The sequence below is a fragment of the Mustela lutreola genome, chromosome 5, assembly GCF_030435805.1.
Source record: "Mustela lutreola isolate mMusLut2 chromosome 5, mMusLut2.pri, whole genome shotgun sequence".
In the NCBI taxonomy this organism is placed as follows: domain Eukaryota; kingdom Metazoa; phylum Chordata; class Mammalia; order Carnivora; family Mustelidae; genus Mustela; species Mustela lutreola.
Genome location: NC_081294.1, coordinates 121,832,377 through 121,846,599, shown reverse-complemented (window position 1 = coordinate 121,846,599; position 14,223 = coordinate 121,832,377). Strand labels below are relative to the sequence as shown.

Below are 14,223 nucleotides of genomic sequence, written 5' to 3'. Positions count from 1 at the left end.
TGCTATGAAAGATCACAGAGGGAATGATTAATCCCAGCTGGGGAAAGAATGAACTGCTTCAAGGAGAGGATGGTATTCAGCTGGGTTTTGAGAAGCAAACCTGACTCTCCTCGGTTGAGCCTTTGGGATTTTATCCAGGCTGCAACATCTGAATCAATAGCCCGATCCGTGGTGTGATGCTTGAAGAAAAATTAATTGCATTTTATCAGATTTAAACCAACCTCACTATCCTTTTCAAATGATTCAGAAAAATTCTTTGGTTTAGACTTGGAAAAAACTCTTTCAGGCCAAAGATTTGTAAATCATTTAAGCACCTGGCCACTACATAGTCTACACCTAACCTTGAATGCTGAAACTTCTTGAGTCACTCCATCTTTTACTGCTGAGCATAATGGCATAGGGTATCACTGCTGATGAAAAGCCCTAATCCTCATCTCTGCCCTTACCTCTCAGAGTTATGCAGTAGCCATTATAAGCTTTTCTAACAGAATGAGTATATGCTTTTTGATTAGCAAAATCTAAATATAATGTGATTAAAATAAAGCTTTAAATCTAAAAAGGAAAGCCAGCTCCAACTGAATGTGCTCAATGAGTAAAAATATTCCCTGAGGTAATCAAAATATGAAAAAAAATCTAAAAATTATATTTCTATCATGAAGAATAATCATTTTTAGTTTAAAAAAGACCCTTTCTCCTATAATGTTAGTGTATAAAAATATTAACTAGGTCTCTATGGTGAAATTAAAGAGTAAAATCTAAACGAATAATCATTTATTGACAGGGACTAATGACATAGAAAAGCAGAGAAGCCTAATTAGAACAAATAATTTTTACAAATTATAGATACATAAGACCTTTAAATAGTCTTACTCACTATTCTAAGGAAACTCAATCTGAACTTCCTCTTTTAAGAAGGAAGATTAAATTAACTTTTATAGCCTGGGGTTTATCTCCTAACTACATTTGTACACTATCTCTTAAATCTGCATGTTTTAGATATAGTGCTGTCCAATAAAATTTTCTGCACTGATGGAAATGTTCAATATTCATGATGTGCAACATAGTAACCACTAGCCACAAGAACACTAGAAATGTGACTACTCAGACTTGAGGAAGTGAGTTTTAAATTTAAATTAATTTTTTGCAACTTTACATATTGATATAATTAACACGTAACATTGTGAAAGTTGAAGGTGTGCAATGTGTTGCTTTGATACACTGTTATACTGTGAAATGATTACCACAGTAGTATTACTTAGGACATCTCCATCACCTCACATAATTACCTCTCATCTTTTCTGTGATGAGAACTTTCAAGATCTAGTCTCTCAGCAACTTTCAAGCATATAATGCAGCATTCTTAATTACAGTCACTATGCTATACATTAGATCTCAAACTTATAACTGGAAGTTTATACCGTTGGACCAACATTTTCCTATTTTCACCCTCACCACCATTCTAGTCTCTAAAAGTTCAGCTTTCTTAGATTCTTCATGTGAGATTATATATAAAGTCTTTGTCTATTAACTTATGTTATTTATGTCATTTAACATAATGCCCTCCAGGTCCATCTATATTATTGCAAATGGAAGGATCTCCTTCTTTCTCATGGCTAAATAATAATCTATAATACGTTTACCACACCTTTTCTATCCATTCATCTGCAAAGACCTTTAGGTTGTTTCCGTATCTTGGCTGTTGTGAATAATCTGACAGCAGACATGGAGGAGTAGATATCTCTTTGAGAGCCTGGTTACATTTCCTTTGGATGTATACCCAGAAGTAGGATTGCTGGATCATATGGTAGTTTTATTTTTAATTTTTTGAGGTACGTCCACATTGCTTTCCATAGGGGCTTTATCAGTTCACATTCTACCAAGAGTGCACAAGGGTTCCCCTTTCCACCACATCTTCATGGAGGTCATTTTAACAATTGTGAGGTAATATCTCCTTGAAGTTTGGTTTGCATTTCCCTTGTGATTGGTGATGTTGAGCACCTTTTCATGTACTTGCTGGCCACTTCTATGTCTTCTTTGGGAAAATATCAGTTCAGTTTCTCTATTTTTTTTTTTTTTAAGATTTTATTTTTAAGTACTCTCTACACCCAATGTAGGGCAAACTCACAACTTCAAGATCAAGAGCTGCATGCTCTGCGGACTGAGAGAGACAGGCACCTCTCCTCTACCTATTTCTAAATCAGATTGTTTATATATATTTTTGCTAATGAGTTATAGGAGTTCCTTATATATCTTGGATATTAATCCCTTATCATATATATGATTTGCAAATACTTGCTCCCATTCTTTCGGTTGCCTTTTCATTCTGTTGATGTTTCTTTTTTGCTGTGCATAAGCTCTTTTTTTAAAAGATTTATTTATTGGTAGATTTATTCACTTATTTATTTATTTATTTATTGGCTCTTTTTTTTAAAGATTTATTTATTTACAGAGAGAGAGATCACAAGCAGGGGGAGCTGCAGAGGAAGGAGGAGAAGCAGGCTCCCCAGTGAGCAGAGAGCCATTGCAGAGCTCAATCCCAGAACCCTGGGATCATCACCTGAGCCAAAGGCAAATGCTTAACTGACTGAGCCACCCAGGCATCCTTGTGCAGAAGCTCTTTAGTTTGATGTAGTCCCACTTACTTATTTTTGCTTTTGTTGCTTGTGTTTTGGTGTCGTATACAAGAAATCATTACCAAGACCAATGTCAAGGAGGTTTTTTTTTCCTCCTAGAAAGAAGTCTTATGGTTTCAGACCTTATGTTTAAGTCTTTAATAGGTTTAATTTTGAGTGATGTAAGACGAGAGTCCAATTTCATTCATAAATGTGATTGTCCAGTTTTCCAAGCACCATTTATTAAAGAGCATATCCTTTCCCCACTGAGTATTCTTGGCTTCCTTGTTATATATGAGTCGACCAGTTATGCATTTTTTTTTCTGGGTTCTTAATTCCGTTTCTTGGTCAATGTGTCTATTTTTATGCCAGCACCATATTCTCGTGATTAGTATACATATGTACACATATACATATATTAGTACACATACATAGTTTTGATTAGCATAGTTTTGTAGTATAGATGGAAATTTGGAAGTGTGTTATCTCCAGCTTTGTTCTTTCTGAAGAATTTTCTAGATATTCAAGGTCTGTGGTTCCACACACATTTTAGAATTCTTGCCCTTTTTTTATTTTCTGTGAAAAATTCCATTGAAATTTTTATAGGAACTGCACTGAATCTATAAATGGCTTTGTGTAGTATGCACATTTTAACAATATTAATATTTCTGATTCATGAACATGGTATATATTTCCATTTATTTTGTCTTCTTTAATTTCTTTTAACAACATCTTATAGTTTTCAGTGTAAAGATCTTTCACCTCCTTTGCTAAATTTATTCCTAAGTATTTTATTGGTTTTGAATGCTATCATGAATGGGGTATTCTTTATTTATTTTTCAGACATTTCATTGTTAGTATACAGGAATTCAACTGACTTCTGTATGCTGATTTGAATCGGGCAACTTCACCAAATTCATTGATTAGTTCTAACAGTTTTTTGGTAGAGTCTTTAGGATTTTCTATACATAATATCGTATCATTTGCAAATAAAGACAATTTCACTTCTTCCTTTCCAATACGAATGCCTTGCATTTCTTTTTTCTTTTTTTAAAGATTTTATTTATTTATTTGACAGAGATCACAAGTAAGCAGAGTCAGGCAGAGAGAGAGAGGAGGAGGCAGGCTCCCCACCGAGCAGAGAGTATGATGAGGGGCTCAATCCCAGGACCCTGAGAACATGACCCAAGTCAAAGGCAGAGGCTTTAACCCATTGAGCCACCCAGGTACCCCTTGCATTTCTTTCTTTTCTTTTTTATTTTTTAATTAACTTTTTTTTTTTAAATAAACATATAATGTATGTTTAGCCCCAGGGATACAGGTCTGTGAATTGCCAGGTTTACACACTTCACAGCACTCACCACAGCACACACCCCCACCCCAATGTCCATAACCCCACCACCCTCTCCCGACTCCCCTCCCCACAGCAACCCTCAGTTTTTTCTGGGAGATTAAGAGTTTTTTATCGTTTGTCTCCCTGCTGATCCCATCTTGTTTCATTTATTCTTTCTGTACCCCCCAAACCCCCCATGTTGCATCTCCACTTCCTCATATCAGGGAGATCGTATGATAGTTTTCTTTCTCTGATTGACTTATTTCGCTAAGCATAATACCCTCTAGTTCCATCCATGTTGTCGCAAATGGCAAGATTTCATTTCTTTTGATGGCTGCATAGTTTTCCGTTATATATATCTATCTATCTCACATCTTCTATATCCATTCATCTGTTGATGGGCATCTAGATTCTTTCCATAGTTTAGCTATTGTGGACACTGCTGCTATAAACATTCGGGTGCACGTGCCCCTTTGGATCACTACGTTTGCATTTTAGGGTAAATACCCAGTAGTGCAATTGCTGGGTCCATGGGATAGCTCTATTTTCAACTTTTTGAGGAACCTCCATACTGTTTTCCAGAGTGGTTGCACCAGCTTGCATTCCCACCAACAGTGCCAGCATCTGTCATTTCCTAACTTGTTAATTTTAGCCATTCTGACTGGTGTGAGGTGATACCTCATTGTGGTTTTGGTTTGAATTTCCCTGATGCCGAGTGACATGGAGCACTTTTTCATGTGTCTGTTGGCCATCTGATGTCTTCTTTGCAGAAAAGTCTGTTCATGTCCTCTGCCCATTTCTTGATTGGATTATTTTTTCTTTGGGTGTTGAGTTTGCTAAGTTCTTTATAGATTTTGGATACTAGCCCTTTATCTAATATGTCGTTTGCAAATAACTTCTCCCATTCTGACAGTTGTCTTTTGGTTTTGTTAACTGTTTCCTTTGTGCAAAAGCTTTTGATCTTGATGAAGTCCCAATAGTTCGTTTTTGCCCTTGCTTCCCTTGCCTTTGGCGATGTTCCTAGGAAGAAGTTGCTGTGGCTGATGTCAAAGAGGCTGCTGCCTGTGTTCTCCTTAAGGATTTTGATGGATTCCTGTCTTATAATGAGGTCCTTCATTCATTTTGAGTCTATTTTTGTGTGTGGTGTAAGGAGATGGTCCAGTATCATTCTTCTGCATGTGGCTGTCCAATTTTCCCAACACCATTTGCTGAAGAGGCTGTCTTTTTTCCACTGGACATTCCTTCCTGTTTTATCAAAGATTAGTTGACCATAGAGTTGAGGGTCTATTTCTGGGCTCTCTATTCTGTTCCACTGATCTATGTGTCTGTTTTTATGACAGTACCATACTGTCCTGATGTAATAGAGTTTGAAGTCTGGAATTGTGATGCCACCAACTTTGGCTTTTTTTTTTTTCAATATCCTTTTGGCTATTCGAGGTCTTTTCTGGTTCCATATAAATTTCAGGATTAATTGTTCCATCTCCTTGAAAATAATGGATGGGATTTTGATAGGGATTGAATTAAATGTGTAGATTGCTTTAGGTAGCATAGGCATTTTCACAATATTTGTTCTTCCAATCCAGGAGCATGGAATATTTTTCCATTTCTTTGTGTCTTCCTCAATTTCTTTCATGAGTACTTTATAGTTTTCTGAGTACAGATTCTTTGCCTCTTTGGTTAGGTTTATTCCTAGGTATCTTATGGTTTTTGGTGCAATTGTAAATGGGATTGACTCCTTAATTTCTCTTTCTTCTGTCTTCTTATTGTTGTAAAGAAATGCAACTGATTTCTGTGCATTGATTTTATATCCTGACTGAATTCCTGTACAAGTTCTAGCAGTTTTGGAGTGGAGCCTTTTGGGTTTTCCACATATACTATCATGTCATCTGCAAAGAGTGATAGTTTGATTTCTTATTTGCTGATTTGGATACCTTTAATTTCTTTTTGTTGTCTGATTGCTGAGGCTAGGACTACTAGTACACATGTTGAATAGCAGTAGTGATAAAGGACATCCCTGCCGTGTTCCTGATCTTAGTGGAAAAGCTTTCAGTTTTTCTCCATTGAGAATGATATTTGTGGTGGGTTTTTCATAGATGGCTTTGATAATATTGAGGTATGTGCCCTCTATTCCTACACTTTGAAGAGTTTTGATCAGGAAGGGATGCTGTACTTTATCAAATGCTTTTTCAGCATCTATTGAGAGTATCATATGGTTCTCATTCTTTTCTTTTATTAATGTGTTGTATCACACTGATTGATTTGCAGATGTTGAACCAATCTTGCAGCCCTGGAATAAATTCCCCTTGGTCATGGTGAATAATCCTTTTAATGTACTGTTGGATCCTACTGGCTAGTATTTTGGTGAGAATTTTTGTATCTGTGTTCATCAAGGATATTGGTCTGCAATTCTCTTTTTTGATGGGATCCTTGTCTGGTTTTGGGATCAAGGTGATGCTGACCTCATAAAATGAATTTGGAAGTTTTCCTTCCATTTCTATTTTCTGGAACAGTTTCAGGAGAATAGGAACTAATCCTTCTTTAAATGTTTGGTAGAACTCCCCTGGGAAGCCATCTAGCCCTGGGCGTTTGTTTGGAGATTTTTGATGACTGTTTCAATCTCCTTACTGGTTATGGGTCTGTTCAGGTTTTCTATTTCTTCCTGGTTCAGTTGTGGTAGTTTATATGTCTCCAGGAATGCATCCATTTCTTCCAGATTATCAAATTTGTTGGTTTAGAGTTGCTCATAGTATGTTCTTATAATTGTTTGTATTTCTTTGCTGTTGGTTATGATCTCTCCTCTTTCATTCATGATTTCATTTATTTGCATCCTTTCTCTCTCTTTCTCTCTCTCTCTCACTCTCTCTCTTTTTTTTTTTATAAGTCTGGCCAGGGGTTTATCAATCTTATTAATTCTTTCAAAGAACCAGCTCCTAGTTTCATTGATTTTTCCTATGGTTTTTTTGTTTTGTTTTTGGTTTCTATTTTATTATTTCTCTTCTCCTGCTGGGTTTAGATTTTCTTTGTTGTTCTTTCTCCAGCTCCTTTAGTTGTACGGTTAGGTTGTGTATTTGAGACCTTACTTGTTCCTTGAGAAAGGCTTATATTGCTATATATTTTCCTCTCAGGACTGCCTTTGCTGTGTCTCACAGATTTTGAACAGTTGTGTTCTCATTATCATTTGTTTCCATGAATTTTTTCAATTCTTCTTTAATTTTCTAGTTGACCCATTCATTCTTTAGAAGGATGCTGTTTAGTCTCCATGTATTTGGGTTCTTTCCAAATTTCCTCCTGTGATTGAGTTCTAGCTTCAGAGCATTGTGGTCTGAAAATGTGCAGGAAATGATCCCAATCTTTTGATACTGGTTGAGACCTGCTTTATGACCCAGGAGGTTATCTATTCTGGAGAATGTTCCACATGCACTAGAGAAGAATATGTATTCTGTTGTTTTGGGATGGAATGTTCTGAATATATCTGTGATGTCCATCTGGTCCAGTGTGTCATTTAAGGCCTTTATTTCCTTGTTAATCTTTTGCTTGGATCATCTGTCCATTTCACTGAGGGGAGTGTTAAAGCCCCCTCCTATTATTGTATTATTGTCAATGTGTTTCTTTGATTTTGTTATTAATTGGTTTATATAGTTAGCTGCTCCCATGTTAGGGGCATAGATATTTAAAATTGTTAGAGCTTCTTGTTGGACAGATCCTTTGAATATGATATAGTGTCCTTCCTCATCTCTTATTAGAGGCGTTGGCTTAAAATCTAATTGATCTGATATAAGAATTGCCACCCCAGCTTTCTTTTGATGTCCATTAGCATGGTAAATTGTTTTCCACCCCCTCACTTTAAATCTGGAGGTGTCTTCGGGTCTAAAATGAGTTTCTTGTAGGCAACATATTGATGGGTTTTGTTTTATCCATTCTGATACCCTGTGTCTTTTGATTGGGGCATTTAACCCATTAACATTCAGGGTAAATATTGAGAGATATGAATTTAGTGCCATTATATTGTCTGTAAGGTGACTGTTACTGTATATTGTCTCTGTTTCTACTTTTAGGCTCTCTCTTTGCTTAGAGGACCCCTTTCAATATTTCCTGTAGAGCTGGTTTGGTGTTTGCACATTCTTTCAGTTTTTGTTTGTCCTGGAAGCTTTTTATCTCTCCTTCTGTTTTCAATGATAGCCTAGCTAGTATTCTTGGCTGCATGTTTTTCTCGTTTAGTGCTCTGAATATATCATGCCAGTTCTTTCTGGCCTGCCATGTCTTTGTGGATAAGTCCACTGCCAATCTAATATTTTTACCATTGTATGTTACAGACTTCTCTTCCTGGGCTGCTTTCAGGATTTTCTCTTTGTCGCTAAGACTTTAGTAAATTTTACTATTAGGTGACGGGGTGTAGACATATTCTTATTGATTTTGAGGGGGATTCTGCTCCTCCTGGATTTTGATGCTTGTTCCCTTTGCCATATTAGGGAGATTTTCTCTAATAATTCTCTCCAATATACCTTCTGTTCCCCTCTCTCTTTCTTCTTCTGGAATCCTAATTATTCTAATGTTGTTTCGTCTTATAGTGTCACTTATCTCTCGATTTCTCCCTCATGGTCCAGTATTTGTTTGTCTCTCTTTTGTTCAGCTTCTTTATTCTCTATCATTTGCTCTTTTATATCACTAAGTCTTCTACCTCGTTTATCCTAGCAGTAAGAGCCTCCGTTTTTTATTGCACCTCATTAATAGCTTTTTTGATTTCAACTTGGTTAGATTTTCGTTCTTTTATTTCTCCAGAAAGGGCTTTTATCTCTCCAGGGAGGGTTTCTCCAATATCTTCCATGCCTTTTTCGAGCCTGGCTAGAATCTTGAGAATCACCATTCTGAACTCTAGATCTGACATATAACCAATGTCCGTATTGATTAGGTCCCTAGCCTTCGGTACTGCGTCTTGTTCTTTTTTTTTGTGGTGAATTTTTCCATCTTGTCATTTTGTCCAGATAAGAGTATATGAAGGAGCAAGTAAAATACTAAAAGGGTGGCAAACACCCCAGGAAAATGTGCTTTAACCAAATCAAAAGAGACCCCAAATCGTAGGGGGGAGAGAAAGGGGATAAAAAGAAGTTCAGAAATTAAAAAAAATTAGAAAAAGAAAAGAAATAAAGAAAAAATATTAAAAAGAAATATATATATATTAGACTCATGACGAGAACAGGGTCACCCACTTAATTTGGGGAGTATTTTGGTCTCTTAGAAGAAACTACCTCCCAAAATTTTAGTTTGTTTATTTATTTATTTGACATTGAGAGAGAGATCACAAGTAGGCAGAGAGGCAGGCAGAGTGAGAGGGAAGAAGCAGGCTCACTGCTGAGCAGAGAGCCCAATGTGGGGCTCGGTTACAGCACCCTGGGATCATGACCTGAGCTGAAGGCAGAGGCTTTAATCCACTGAACCACCCAGACGCCCCCCTCCCAAAATTTTAAAGAATGAAAAACATATGTAAGTGTAAACACAATGAAGGGATGGAATATGCCTATAAAGATGGAAAAAAAAAACATTTTTTTTTTTAAATTTCTAAAAAAGGAGTTGATAAAGTAAGTTGGTTAGGAGAATAAAGAGAAAGAAAGTGGAGAGAATTTGCTTGGGCTGGAGACTAGAACAAGCCCGGAGCTAGATTTAGGGTATATTTTGATCTATTAGAAGAAGTTGTACCCCAAATTTTTTTTAGAAGAAAAAACTGTATGTATATACAAAAAATAAAGTTAGATACAATGAAGGATAAAATATGACTATAATAATGAAGGTTCAAAAAAGATTATTATTATTTTTTTTTAATGAAAGGTACTTTTAAGATAATCTAGCTAAAAACATTAAGAGGAAAGGGTAAAAGTTAAAAAAAATTTAGTAGAAGAAAAAAAATAAAATTAAAAAAAATTAACTGAAAGACTAAAGAATCATGGGGAGAAAACCATGAATTCCATGCTTTGCTTTCTCCTCTGGAATTCTGCTGTTCTCCTTGATAAGTGAACTTGGTCTTGGCTGGATTTCTTGTTGATCTTTTTGGGGAGGGGCCTGTTGTGATTCTCAAGTGTCTTTGCTTGAAGTGGAATTGCACCACACCCTTAAGGGGCCAGGCTAAGTAATCCACTGGGGTTCGCTTTCAGGAGCTTTTGATCCCTGAACGCTTTCCGTACAGTTCCGGAGGATGGGAATGAAAATGGCGGCCTCCTAGTCTTTGGCCCAGAGGAGCCAAGAGCTCGGGGTCCCACTCCTCAGTGCGCCCTCAGAGAAAAGCCCCCAATCACTCCCGTTTCCCTGGCCTCTGGCTGCACTCCGAGCTCACCCAGCCTGTGACCAAGCGTCTCTCTCTCTGGCACACAGCTCCGCCTGGAGTCTCCGAACCCCGCAGATCCCTGAGCTCCCCCAGGGGATGCCTCCTTGGATCTTGTGGGGACCTCCCTCACAGAGCAGTGGCCTGTGTCACGGACTACTGTTCAAGGTAAGCCCAAGTTGAGAGCTCACTTCTCAGCTCCTTCTCTGTAGCCGGCTTCCCCGCTCTAACACCTGCAAGCTCTGTGACACTCAGACACCCCTGATCCTTCTGTGACCCAACAGGACTTGGGGCCACGCTGACCCCGCGTGGGCTTCACCCCAGTTTAGCCTCTGGAGCAATGTCCCTCAGTGGAGCAGACTTTTAAAAGTCCTGATTTTGTCCTCCATTCTTCCACCGCTTGCCTGGAGCCGGTCCCTCCCTCTGTGGTCTATCTTCCCGTGGCTTTGGATTCATTTCACCCGTCCTACCTTTCAGAAAAGTAGTCGATTTTCTGTTTCTAGCATTGTTGCTCTTCTCTTCGATCTCCTATTGGATTTGTAGGTGTTCGCAGCGGTTTGATAAGCTACTTAGCTGATCTCCTGTTACCTGATGTAGTCTCAGCCTGCTACTTCTCCTCCATCTTGACCCCTCCGCATTTCTTTTTCCTTGTCTAAGTTCTCCAGATAAGATTTCAAGTACTATTTTAAATAAGAGTGGTGAGAGTGGGCACCCTTTCTTGTTCCTGATCTTCAGCCTTTCACTGTTGAGTATAATGTTACCTGTGGACTTGTCATATATAGCCTTTTATTATGTTGAGTTATACTCTTCTATACCTAATTTGTTTAAAGTTTTTTAATCAGGAAAGGAAGCTGTACTTTGTCAAATACTTTTTCTGCAGCTATTGAGATGATCATGTGCTACTTATCTCTCGTTCTATTAATGTGCTGTATCATATTTAGGATTTGCATATGATGAAACATCTTGTATCCCAGCGATAAATCCCCTTTGATCATGGTCTACGATCCTTTTAATGTGCTACTGAATTCAATTTGCTAATATTTTCTTAAGAACTTTGTGCAGAGATAACTACTGCATGTATATTCATCAGGGACATTGGCCTATAGTTTTCTTCTGATGTCCTTATCTGGCTTCGATATGAGGGTAATGCTAGTCTCGTAAAGTAAGTCAGGAAGTATTTCCTCCTTTCCAATTATTTAGAGTTTGAGAAGAATTGGCATTTTTTTCTTTAATGTTTGGTAGAATTCACCAGAGAGACCACCTGATCCTGGACTTTCTTTGCTGGGAGGTTTTTGATTACTGATTCAATCTCTTTACTCATTTCTGATCTGTTCAGATGTTTTATGTCTTCATGACTCAGTCTTGTTAGGTTGTATGTTTCTAGGAATTTATTTATGCATTTTTTCTAGACTATCCATTTTATTGGCCTATAATTGCTCATAGTAGTCTCTTATGTTCCTTTGTATTTCTGTGTTATCAATGGTAATGCCTCTTTCATTTCCGATTTTGAATCTCATGTTTTCTTAGTCCAAGTAAAGGTCTGTCATTTTTATTTATTTTTCAAAAAAACAAAAATAAAAAAACCTGGCTCCAGTTTTACTGATCTTTTCTAATGTTTCTCTGTTACCCCTTTCATTTATTTGTCTTCTGATCTTTGTTATTTCCTTTCTTCTGTTAACTTTGAATTTAGTTTGTTCTTTTTCTGGTTCCTTGAGGTATAAAATCAGGTTTTTTATTTGGGATCTTTCTTGTTTCTTAACATAGGCATTTATCACTCAAAATATCCTTCTCAGAACTGCTTTTTATGCATTCTGTTGGATGCATACACCACCACATGATACTGTAAGAGTATTCTGAATTTGGCTATATACTTACCTTTACCAGTGTGTTGTGTATTTTCATGTATTTTCATTTTACTAATTAGTGTCCTTTTTTTCAGCTGGAAGCACTCCTTTCAGCATTTTTTAAGGGAGAGCTAATGGTGAAGGATTCCTTCAGCTTTTGTCTGGGAAAGTCTCTCTCTCTTTCATTTCTGTAGGAAAACATTGTCAGACAAGAGTATTTTGACTGGCAGTTCTTTCTTTCAGCACCTTGAATCATCTGACTCTCTTCTGGTTGCTAAGTTCTCTGCAGAGAATCCACTGATAGACATATTCCTTGAAAGATACAAGCTTCTCTTCTTTTGATCCTTTTAAGATTCTCTTTGATTTTTTGACAGTTTTTATTATCATGTCTCTCTTTAAGCTGTTTGCTTGATAACCTGTCAATTTCATAAACTTGATTATCCAAATTTCTCACCATATTTGGATAGCTGTCAGCCATTACTTCTTTTGAATAAGCTTTCTGTCCCCCTCCTCCGTCTCTTCCTTTTGGAACTCCAGTAATTCACAAATTGTTTCTTTGATGGTGTCCCATAAATCAGGCTTTCTTCAGTCTTTTCTCCATTTTTATTTGTTCTCCTGCTGGATAATATCAGCTTTCCTGTCTCTCTCTTTTTTTTTTTTTTCCTTTAAAGATTTATTTGGGCTTGGGGGGACAGTGCATGTGCCAGGCTGAGGGATAGGGGGAGAGGAGGAATCCTTGAGCATGTTCCCTGTTCATGGGGAGCTCATCATGGGGCTCCATCCCAGGACCCTGAGCTCATGACCTTAAATGAAATCAAGAGTTGGATATTTAACCGAATGAGCCATCCAAGCGCCCCTCAACTTTCCTGTCCTCTAACTCACAGATTCTTTCTTTTGCTTGATTCATTCTACTACAGATGTTCTCTACTTCCCTTTTTTATTTCACTCATTGTATTTTTCAGCCCCAGAATAAATTCTTTCTTATGATTTCTCTATCTGTTACAACTCTCATTTTGTTCATGTATTGTTTCTAGATTCCACTGAATTATCTTTTTGTTTCCTTTAAAAAGCTATTTTGAATTCCTTGTTGGGTAAATCAGATTTCCATGTTTTTGGGATCTGTTACTGGAAGACTATTGTGATTCTCTGGTGTTGTCATGTTTTCTTGATTTTTCATGTTCTTTGAAGTTTTACATTATTGTCTTCACATCTGAAGTAGCAGTCACCTCCTCCACTCTTTAGTAACTGCTCTTGCCAATGCATCCAAACTTGCATTTCTTTCCTCCAAGAGTGCTGAACTTTTTGGCTAGAAATGTGGACTTCCACAAAGACTATTTTGTCCAGGTGTTACTATCTAAGACAGTATTTCTCAGATGATCCCACACCATGGCCAAGAGGGCTAGAGCTATTTCACATGCCATTACAGGGTCCACAGCCAGGACCATGGTCTATATGCCTAGTACCTGATGCATGAGTGGGCAAGATTCCTCCCAGGTCCTTTGGCATATGGTGCTGGATTCCATAGCTTCCATTTTTGTCCATGAACAGATGTTAATTATTGTTGGGGTGAGAGGACATGAATGAGGGACACATTATTCAGCCATGATGCTATCATCTAATTTTAGTTAATTTAAATGAAAAACCACATAAAGCCCTTGACTACCATATTGTGCAGCCCAGTTATAGAAGCTTTGTTATACATATACTGTCTTACTGGAATTCTCTTGTAGAAGTAAAATTAAAGGAAACTTGAAAATTATTGACTGGGTATTTAATTAATGTAAGTAAATAACACTAAGCAAAAAATAACATTTCTAGCATAAGTTGTCAGAGCTGTGATCCAAAAGCTTATTTTCCTATGCGGAACTTAAGAAACAAGGCAGAGAATCATAGGGGAAGAAAGGAAGAAATGAAACAAGACAAAACTAGAGAGGGAGAAAAACCATAAGATCTCTAAATCATAGGAAACAAACAGAGGGTTGCTGGAGGGGAGGGTGGGGTAGGGATGGGATAACTGGGTGATGGACACTGGAGAACATATGTGTTGTAAGGAGCACTGAGTATTATCTAAGACTGATGAATCATGGACCTGTACCCTGAAACAAATAATATATTTTATGT

General features: G+C 37.4%; 1 protein-coding gene across 3 annotated transcripts in view; it reads right to left on the bottom strand.

Moving 5' to 3' along the window:
• The window catches only part of LNPEP (leucyl and cystinyl aminopeptidase), a 104,650-nt gene that overhangs the window by 45,043 nt on the left and 45,384 nt on the right, over positions 1 to 14,223 (bottom strand). The window lies entirely within an intron of this gene.